This window comes from Rhinoraja longicauda, chromosome 19 (genome assembly GCF_053455715.1).
Source record: "Rhinoraja longicauda isolate Sanriku21f chromosome 19, sRhiLon1.1, whole genome shotgun sequence".
In the NCBI taxonomy this organism is placed as follows: Eukaryota; Metazoa; Chordata; class Chondrichthyes; order Rajiformes; family Arhynchobatidae; genus Rhinoraja; species Rhinoraja longicauda.
Genome location: NC_135971.1, coordinates 9,046,359 through 9,057,248, shown reverse-complemented (window position 1 = coordinate 9,057,248; position 10,890 = coordinate 9,046,359).

The following is a 10,890-nucleotide window of genomic DNA, read 5'->3' as shown; positions in this document are numbered from 1 at the left end:
TTAAGAAATTCTATCAATCCTTCACCAGCACCGGGAATATAGTTAAATCACCTCGGTTCTTTTAGAGGTTAAACAAGTCTGTTCTGGGAATCGATGACCATAAAATTCCTAGACTGCCGCCTGTGATGATAATAATAATAATAATAATAATAATAATAATAATAAATAAAAAATCATTTAATTGTCCCACACCGTGGAAATTTACAGTGTTACAGCAGCAAAGTGGATAACAGGAGACATTCATTATAAATAAAAATAAAGACAAGGATAAATTGTCATCAGTTTACTGTGTATTCCTTAACTGTTGACTGGTCTGGTGGGAGCAGTGCTGGTTGTGCAGTCTCACAGCAGCGGGAAGGAAGGAAGGACCTCAGATATCTCAAGTTAAAGAGCAAATCGGAGCTCGGTGTCTCTGTAGTCACAAGAGACTGCAGATACTGGAATCTTCAACAAAAGACAAAGTGCTGGAGTAACTCAGTGAGTCAGACAGCGTCTGTGGGGGGAACTGGACAGACGAGGTTTCAGATTGGGACCCTTCTTCAGCTTGTCCGCCCGCTTGTTCTTCGCCGTTTCCTCGTCCTCTTAGATTGCGTTATTGTCACTGTCGCTGCTCTCGGGTCGGTGATTTCACCCAGCATCCAAATCTGCTCGTTCTCTCGACCTAAGGCCCCGACCCCCACCCTCACCCCGCCGTGCCCCGGCAACTGTCCAACAACTAATAAGAAAGGCAATGGGATGTTGCCTGCATTACGAGAGGATTTGAGTTGAGAAAGGAGGTCCTACTGCAGTTGTACAGGACCCTGGTGTAAAGAGACGTCCTTTGCACACAGAGTCTTTTACTGGATATTGTTTATTAATTTCACTACACACATGTTATGCCCTAGCTGTCCGTGGTCATCACTGGAACTAGAGAGCGAGCTGGAGGTGGGGAAGCTACAATTATACAAGAGACAATGGGGAGTGGTTAGTAGTGGTGAGGTCACTATGTTAAAGGAACATGCACTGATCTACATCCTTCCTCTTGGAAACAAAAGTGACCACGGCTCATGCGCTAGGCTCAAACTACAAGCAGGGAGCAGATAGAATGCAGCACAACACAGACTACTCATACACACCGTACCGGACAGGCGGCCTGACCACTCTCCCAGAGCGGGTGCGCAACCCACCATCCCCTCCGGTCGAAGGAACAGCATGGACGGGTGCGGGTACAGAGGCTGGGGAACCAGGGGAAGGAGGAGGACTGGGAAGCGATACACGCGCAGGCGAGGGAGGGGAAGGGGGCTGGGGCGACTGCGGATGTACCGGAGCAGGAGGCACATCAGGCACCGGGGACTGGACGGGAGGTGAATACGGGACCGCGGGAGGCGGTGCAGGCTCGTTTACCAGCATCAGGTGCTGGCGGGTACGACGATACACGGTGCCCTCGTAGTTGACCAGGTACGACCGTGGAGAGTCAGCATTGCCGACGACCACGGCCAGGCGGTGGTGACCGGAGGTGGACTCCATCCGGACAACCTGGCCAGCGAACAGAGGTGGAAGGGGACGGGACGATTTGTCAAAGGAGCGCTTCTGAATGAGCTGCTTTTCAGTGAAGCGCTCCCTGACAGCGGCAGGGCTCCGAGCCGTGGGTTGCAGGGATTGCTGGGAGACGGGGATAGGGGGTCTAGTGGTGCGGGACATGAGGCGCTGGGCAGGGGAACCGAGCGCGGGGTCCCGGGAGATGTTGCGGAGGTTGAGGAGGGCAAGGTACAAGTCCGAACTGTCAAGCCGGCAACGTTCCATCAGTTCCTTAGCGCTGCGGACAGCGCGCTCTGCAAGTCCATTGCTTTGCGGGTACTCGGGGCTGCTGGTGATGTGGCGAAAGTTCCACCGGGTGGCGAAAGCAGCAAACTCCGCGCTGGTAAACTGGCTGCCGTTGTCGGACTGGAGGGATGCCGGGGAACCAAAGGTAGAGAAGTGGCGGCGAAGCTTCCCGATGACGGCAGCAGACGTGAGGGACGGCAGCAGGTCCACCTCGAACCAGCTGGAGTAGGAGTCCACCAGGACCAGGTAGTGTTTGCCACGCCACTCGAAAATATCGGCGGCAACAGCCATCCACGGCAACTCGGGAGCCGGCTGCTGCAGGAGAGGCTGGCGCTGCTGATGAGGTAATAGGCTGTTGCAGGCAGCGCAGGCGGAGACCCTGTCCCGGATGTCCTTGACCATGCCAGGCCAGTAAAACTGTGCTTGGGCCTGGGATAACGTGGCCTCCACCCCTGGGTGTCCGTTGTGGGCAGTCTGGAAGTAGTGATCTCGCAGCGCAGCCGGCACCACAACCTTGTGACCCTTCACCACCACGCCCGCGTGCAGCACCAGTTCATCCCGAACCAGGAAGTAGGGCACGGCACCAGCCGGCAGGGAAGACCGTCGTTCAGGCCAGCCACGGCGGATGACGCCCTCAAGCTGTTGAAGGTTCGGATCAGCGGCAGTGTGTGTGACCAGTGACTGCATCTGCCAAGATGGAACGATGTTGACGTTCAACACCATCAGGTCAGCCGATTCGTACGGATGGCGGGAAGTGGAAGGTAGTGGGGCACGGGACAAAGTGTCTGCCACGAACATCTCCTTGCCTTTGCGGTACACGATTTTGAATGTGAAACGCTGCAGCTGCAGCATCATTCGCTGCAAGCGGGACGAGGCTGCGTGGATGGGCTTGTTTAAAATAGAGACCAGCGGCTGGTGGTCAGTTTCGATGGTGAAAGTTTTTCCAAGAACGTAGTCTCTGAATTTGGAGCACGCGAACACCACGGCAAGGAGCTCCTTTTCTATCTGGGCGTAGCGCTGTTCAGCAGGGGTCATTGTGCGAGAGGCATAGGAGACGGGCAGCTGTCGGTCGTCGTAGAGCTGCAGGCAGGCAGCACCAAGGCCGAACCGAGATGCATCGCAGGTGAGGACGATTGGCCTGTTCAGGTCGAAGAACTGCAAAGTGGGGGTCCGTGCGAGTCTGGACCTCAGGGCCACGAAGGCCGATTGGTGGTGCGGGAGCCAGACCCAGGCATTGTCCTTCTTGGTCAGCTCCCTCAGGGGGGCACTCAGTTCGCTGAGGTCGGGTATGAACTTACCCAAGTAGTTGACCATGCCCAGGAAGCGCTGCAGGCCGGGCACGTCAGTGGGAGCGGGCATTTTGGTGATCGCCGCCGTCTTCTCGGGGTCTGGCTTCAGGCCCCCCGCCGTGAAAACGTGGCCGACGTAGGTGACTTCCTCAACGCGGAACCGACACTTCCTTCGATTAAGCTTGAGATTGATCTCACGAGCCTTGTCCAGGACTTGGCGGAGGTGTCGGTCATGCTCAGCGACGTCCCTCCCGTACACCAGGATGTCATCCACAATGATGGCGCACGGCAACCCAGCAAACAGCTGCTCCATCGTACGCTGAAAAACCTCGCTTGCCGAGTTGATCCCAAAAGGCATGCGGAGGAAACGGAACCTGCCGAACGGTGTGCTGAAGGTGGTCAGGAAGGAGGAACGTGCATCCAGCGGGATCTGCCAAAAGGAGCTCTTGGCATCCAGGACCGAGAAAACTGTGGCTGGACCGACCTGTGCCGCGACGTCCTCCACCGTCCGCATGGGGTAGTGCGGGCGTTTAATAGCCAGGTTCAGGTCCTTGGGGTTGATGCAGATCCTGATCTCGCTCGCGTCCTTCTTGGCAGCGACCACCATGGTGGAGACCCACTGGGTGGGGGCACTCACCTCCTTGAGGATGCCCATGTCCACCATGCCACGTAGTGTGGACTCCACGCGGCCCTTCATGGCAAAAGACACACGGTGGGCCGGTCTGACCACTGGGTCGACCCCCGGGTCCACAACGATCTTGTAGGCACAGGGCAGCTTCCCCAGGACGTCATCAAATCGGTCAGGGTTCTCGATCAGGGGATCCATGGGGGCCTGCACCAGGTGGATGTCGCGGTGGAATGAGACCAAACCAAAGTCCTGGCATGCACGGGCGCCCAGCAGGGTGACGTTGTCAGATGCTAGCAGGAGGAACGTGAGGGGCCGAGAGGTCTCCAGAACAGTACAGATAACCGTTGCCTTTCCCACGGCAATCAGAACGCCTCCCCCATAGGCATGGAGGCGGGAGTTGTCAGGAGTAACCCTCTCCCCCGAGCTTATCTGCTCGAAGAGGCCCACAGACATAACATTCGCAAAAGCCCCAGTATCGACCTTGGCAGGGAAGGAGTGTCCATTGACTGTAACATGCACGGATGGATCCGTTATCAATGCAGGTGCACCCAAAAGCGAAAACAGCATAGAGTCTCCATGGGAGGAAGTCGTATCTGAGCCATGGAGTTCCTCATGTTGGTACCGGGAACCGGTTGCGCTATCATCGGTCGCAAGGTTGTTTAGACTCCCTCTAGGAGCAGGGACAGGTCTCCCACGAGAACGACAAGCTGCAGAAAAATGGTTCTGCCTCCCGCAGGAATTACAAGTTTTGCCCCGCGCTGGGCAAACGTTATACCTGTGTGACGAGAAGTTGCAGTTTGGGCATCTGTGAGGGGTGACCATAGTGGGCGCGGAGGGGGTGACCCTGGTCTGCGGGTCATTCAATCGCCGGCGGCCTGTGAAATTCATGTCCTGGGGCGCCGGCCGAGATACTGAGCCAACAGCAGAGGCCATGCGTGCGGCATGTATGGCGTCCGTTAGCGACAGGTCAGGCTTCATCAGGAGCTCATCCCGCAGCTTAGAGTTTAGGAGACCGTTGACCAGGACGTCCCTGATCATCTCGTCGGGTGTAATCGTTTGAAGGCGGCACCGCCGAGCCATATGTCTTAAGGATGCAATGAAGGCGTCAACGTGCTCCCCTGGAGTCTGACGCCGCGAGAAAAAGTTGAAACGTTCGATAATGTTATTGGTGGGTATATCGCACAGGGCAGTGAACTTAGCCATGAGACATACCGGGTCGTTGCGGTCCTCCGGAGGGACGAATTCGAACGACGCATAGCGTTCCATTGCCTCCGGACCAGCCAGGTTGAGGAGCAGGTGAGCTTTTATCGCAGCAGTTGCATCAGGATGGGCAATCGCTATATAGTGCTCGTAGTCCCGCTGGAAGACAGTCCAGCGGTGCACTATGTCCTCATCAAAAACAAGCGTGTCCGGACGACGACACGAGGGAGCCATGGCAAAGTGGAAGGATGGGACACAACTGGGACGAACAAATGCTAAAAATAAAAACCCGATAAACAGGAGACGCAAGTCTACCGCTCTGACACCATGTAAAGAGACGTCCTTTGCACACAGAGTCTTTTACTGGATATTGTTTATTAATTTCACTACACACATGTTATGCCCTAGCTGTCCGTGGTCATCACTGGAACTAGAGAGCGAGCTGGAGGTGGGGAAGCTACAATTATACAAGAGACAATGGGGAGTGGTTAGTAGTGGTGAGGTCACTATGTTAAAGGAACATGCACTGATCTACACCTGGCAAGACCACACCTGGAGTATTGTGTGCAAGTTTGGTCCCCTAATTTGAGGAAGGACATTATTGATATTACCAGAGTGCAGCGTAGGTTCGCAGGTTAATTTCCGGGATGGCGGGACAGACGTATGATGAAAGACTGGGTCGACTGGGCTTGTATTCGCTGGAATTTTGAAGAATGAGAGGGGATCTTATAGAAACATATAAAATTCTTAGAGGATTGGACAGGGTAGATGCAGGAAAAATGTTCCCGATGTTGGAGGAGTCCAGAACCAGGGGTCAAAATTTGAGAATAAGGGGTCGGCCATTTAGTACTGAGATGAGGAAAAACTTTTTCACCCAGAGAGCTGTGAATCTGCGGAATTCTCTGCCACAGAAGGCAGTGGAGGCCAATTCACTGGATGTTTTCAAGAGAGAGTTAGATTTAGCTCTTAGGGCTCAGGGAATTAAGGGATATGGGGAAAAATCCAGAGTACTGATTTTGGATGATCAGCCATGATCATATTGAATGGTGGTGCTGGCTCGAAGGGCCGAATGACCTACTCCAGCACCTGTTTTCTATGTTTCTATAATCAAGCAATTATTTCTTCATTGTCGCGAAGTTTCAAGAGTTTTATTGTCATGTGTCTAGCGACGGAATAAATATTTGCAGCAGGCCAACAGATATGTTGATATATTACCCTGTAAATAAAAACATAATAAACCATGATGTACTTACTTCTGTGTTTATCTTCTTCTTACAATCCGCCAAGAAGCAAATGGCCCTTCCTGATGGAGCAATGACTCGCTTGTGACATCTCCTAATTCCGTGAGCTGCCAATAAACAATAGGTCCCAGAGGAGTACATTCGGCCCTTCAGCCATTCAATGTGATCATGGCTGATCATTCTCAATCAGTACCCCGTTCCTGCTTTCTCCCCATACCCCCTGACTCCACTATCCTTAAGAGCTCTATCTAGCTCTCTCTTGAATGTATTCAGAGAATTGGCCTCCACTGCCCTCTGAGGCAGAGAATCCCACAGATTCACAACTCTCTGACTAAAAAGGTTTTTCCTCATCTCTGTTCTAAATGGCCTACCCCTTATTCTTAAACAGTGGCCCCTGGTTCTGGACTCCCCCAACATTGGGAACATGTTTCCTGCCTCTAACGTGTCCAACCCCTTAATAATCTTATACGTTTCGATAAGATCCCCTCTCATCCTTCTAAATTCCAGTGTATACAAACCTAGTCGCTCCAGTCTTTCAACATAACCTAGTCGCTCCAGTCTTTCAACATACAGTCTTTCAACAGATGAGCATTTTCAGTTGACAACGAACTGAATGGAAAATGATTAATAGAACTTTATGTATAGGTCTTTAGAACAGATGTAACCCCCTTGCCAATTAGCTTATTACTACTTGAGCTCTATAGCTCTTCCAGTGTTCATTCCTATCAACTTGCATTATACTGTGTAACTAAAAATTATGACTGCAAAAAAACATTGAGGATACCAGATAAAGTTTATCAATTAATAAAAGAAATGCCCCCACCACTAACAGATGTGAAATAATTCCCTCTGATCCAATTATATTGATTAAAATCAAAGGTACATGAAAAATTATTTTCTGCTCACTTCACTTGAATGTTATTGGGTTATAATTTGTATTTTTCTCATTCTGAGGATAGAACATGCGATCATAGTTATTCTTTGCCCTATATTTCATTTTCCTGATCCAAAACTATGTCCCATGAACTCCTTTAATATCCAGGAATCTATGAAACTGCATTTTGAATGAATTCAGCAACTCAACCTGCACAAATAAAGACATAAGGTGCTTGAGTAACTCAACGGGTCAGACTGCATCTCTGGCGAACAAGGATTGGTGATGTTCCAGGTCAGAACCAGACTGATTGTGGTGGGGAGAGAAAAATAGAAGAGAGGGGTGTAGTTCAAGGGCTGGTAAGAGATAGGTGGATATAGGTGAGGGGGGGGAGGGGGCGGGGGGTTGATAGGCAGATGGTTGGACAAATGCCAGAGTTCAAAAACAGTGTGAAGTCAGAGGAAGGAATGCAGGTGGAGGGGATGTGGCAGTGGAGAAATTGGTGCGAGTAGTCCAGGTGGGGCACAGGGGAGAGGGGAAAAGGGAAGCAAAAAAGGAGTTGTATGTAGGTTGGCTAAATAAGATTAGAGAATTCAGTGTTCATAATGGCAAGTTGTAAGGTACCCAAGCGGGATATAAGGTGGACACAAAATACTGGAGTAACTCAGCAGGTCAGACAGCATCTCTGGAGAAAATGAATCGTTGATGTTTCAGGCGACACACTCCTTCAGCAACGGAATATAAGGTGCTGCTCCTCCCTTTGCATGTGGCCGCACTCAGGCAATGGAGGACAAACCAGCATCTGCAATTCCTTTGTCTACGCTAAACCTGCACAGCCCTCCTGGAGAGATAATTCCAAGGATTTGAATTCTGAAGAATTCTCCCCTCCAGCTCTTCAAGAAATAGAAACATTGAAAGTAGGTGCAGGAGTATGCCATTCGGCCCTTCGAGCCAGCACCACCATTCAATATGATCATGGCTGATCATCCAGAATCAATATCCTATTCCTGCTTTTTCCTCATATCCCTTGACTTCATTAGCCCTAAGAGCTATATCTAACTCTCTCTCTCTCTCTCTCGAATGAATGAATGAATGAATAAGTTTATTGGCCAGGTACGTACACATACAAGGAATGGGTCTTGGTGCCCCGCTCACAAGTAATAACACGAACATACAGTAAACAATTAAGAATAAAGCATAAAACATTAAGACTACAACATTACGGTTTAAACATGTGAGTGAAATAAACCAGAGTAAAAAGAGACTACAGACTTTTGGTTATTGAGTAGAGCTACTACTCACGGAAACAAAGCTGTTTTTATGTCTGGCTGTGGCTGCTTTGACAGTCTTGAATACATCCAGTGACCTGGCCTCCACTGCCTCCTATGCCAGAGAATTCCACAGATTCACAACTCTCTGGGTGAAAAAGTTTTTCCTCATCTCAGTCCTAAATGTCCTACCCGTTATTCTCAAACTATGATCCCTGGTTCTGGACTCCCCCAACATCGGGAACATTTTTCCTGCATCTAGCCTGTCGAATCCCTCAAGAATTGTATATGTCTCTATAAGATCCTCTCTCATCCTCCTATATTCTAATAAATACATGCTTTTGGTTCTAATAAAGGACTTCTGAATGGATTGTATTTTATAGATTATGGGAGAAGATGGATATGATCGAGAACAAACTGGTGATTTAGCATATTCCAGTCTTGCTGTTAGTTGGCCTTTGTCAGGTTGCAACAGGGAACTTTAACTGAGTGCAGTTGGCATTCCCAATTGCCGAGCAATAACTCCTGCTGAAATTCAATGCATGTAGAAACCAGGATGGTGACACTCAGACCAGGGCCGTCTTAACGCATGGGCCTGATGGGCACTTGCCCGGGGGCCCCATGCTGATCTGTGTATGTTAAGTGACTTGCAATAAATAAATACTACTTTAAAAATGTAGGTTCAATAAGTGCTTTTTTCGCAACATTTTCAGTGCTTCTCACAGCGATCTGTAAGTGCTTTTCGCAACAATGTAGCACCCTAAGTCCATCGCTAAGTGCTTTTCGCCGGCACGACAGGGGGGGGGGGCTGGTAGGGAAAGGGGGGTGGGGAGAGTAACGGTGGGGGCCCCAGTACACTGCTTTGCCCGGGGGCCCATAATGCTGTAAAAATGGCCCTGACTCAGACGTGAATAACGGCACTAAACGTTATTCATGTTTATCATGTATCTGCACACTTTGGATGGCTCTTTCCACTGACTGGTTAGCACACAGCAAAAGCTTTTCACTGTACCTCTGTACACATGACAATAAACTAAACTCAGACTTAGACTCAAACTCAACTGTGACACCTTTGACAATTAAATTAAGATTCACTTATGTTTTGTGTTCTGCCTATTTCAGTCTTATTCTTTTCACTGTGTAATTTGAGTTTTCTTGGGTTGTCTGGGTCCATATGCCTGTGTTGCTGCTGCAAGAAAGATTTTCATTGTACCTGCACCCGACCTTGCTTGTGCGTATGACAATAAACTTGTGAAGATAGGTATAAGAATATGAACCGTTACATTTAGAAAAGGTGCATGGATTCAAGTATCGGTGCAACAGGGACTGCAGTCCTTGAAGCAAAATATATTTAATTTCCAGTTGAGTAGAAGTAATTTTTTTGTTGTTGAACGGCATCCAGGCCATGCTGACAGCTTGCCAAGCAAACCGATTGTGTTTCTAATTGCCAATCTGTTGATGATTGCAGCTGGTCAGATCTGCTTGCATTGTCAGAGAGGATTTTGAGGATAAGCTTGAGTGATTCCACAGCTCAGGTGTCACTCGGTGTCACAATGACTCAGCTTGGGAGGATCCAGGGAGTTACATCCAGAAAATAGCTTTTGGGCTCTATCAATATTTAATCGGTGAAATCAAAAGCCAGCATTCTTTTTTATCAAGGAACTGCGAAGTGGCACAGTGAGGAGGGCCACTCACTCAGTGCTGGAGATAAGGGTTTGATCCTGACCTTGGGTAATGCCGAGTTTGGAGTTTTACATGTTCTCTCTGAGACCACATGGGTTTCCCCTCGGACCTAGGGTGGTCGGTGTATGAAATGAATTGCCAGAGGTGGTATTGTAGGAAGGAACTGCAGATGCTGGTTCAAACCGAAGATAGACTAAGTCTGAAGAAGGGTCTCGACCTGAAACATCACCCATTCCTTTTATCCAGAGATGCTGCCTATCCCACTAAGTTACTCCAACATTTTGTGCCAGAGAAGGAAGTTGAGGCAGGTACTATTGCAAGATTTAAGAAACAATTAGACAGTTACATGGATAGGGCAGGTTTAGAGGGATACGGGCCAAATCAAAGCAGGTGGGACTAATGTAGCTGGGACATGTTGGCCGGTATGGGCAAGTTGGGCCGAAGGGCCTGTTTTCACACTGTATGACTCTTTGACCATGACTCTATGACTCGAATTCCGATTTTGTTCCCACATCCCAAAGACATGTGGGTCGTAAATTTAAATGGCCTGTGTAAAATTCCCCCAACATGTCGCTGAGTGATAGAATCTGGGGGGAGTTGATGAGAAAGTAGTGGGTAATAAAAAAAGGATTAATGCAGGATTAGTGTAATTGGATGGCTGGAGAGCCTGGAACCATACTGTTTTACTCTGACTCTATATCGCTTTAAAAATATTGACTTGTTTCATTGAAAACTAGTTAAGTAAGCGTCACATTTTCCAATAAGCTCCAAGGTATGTGAAGCAAATGGTCTAATTCCAAGTAGTGCTGGATATTTCATCTTAGTTGGGGCATCACAAAAGACCTCAGGTCCTTTGAACTGGCTTGATGGCAAAATCAATATTATGCCCTCGTTCCTGATATCC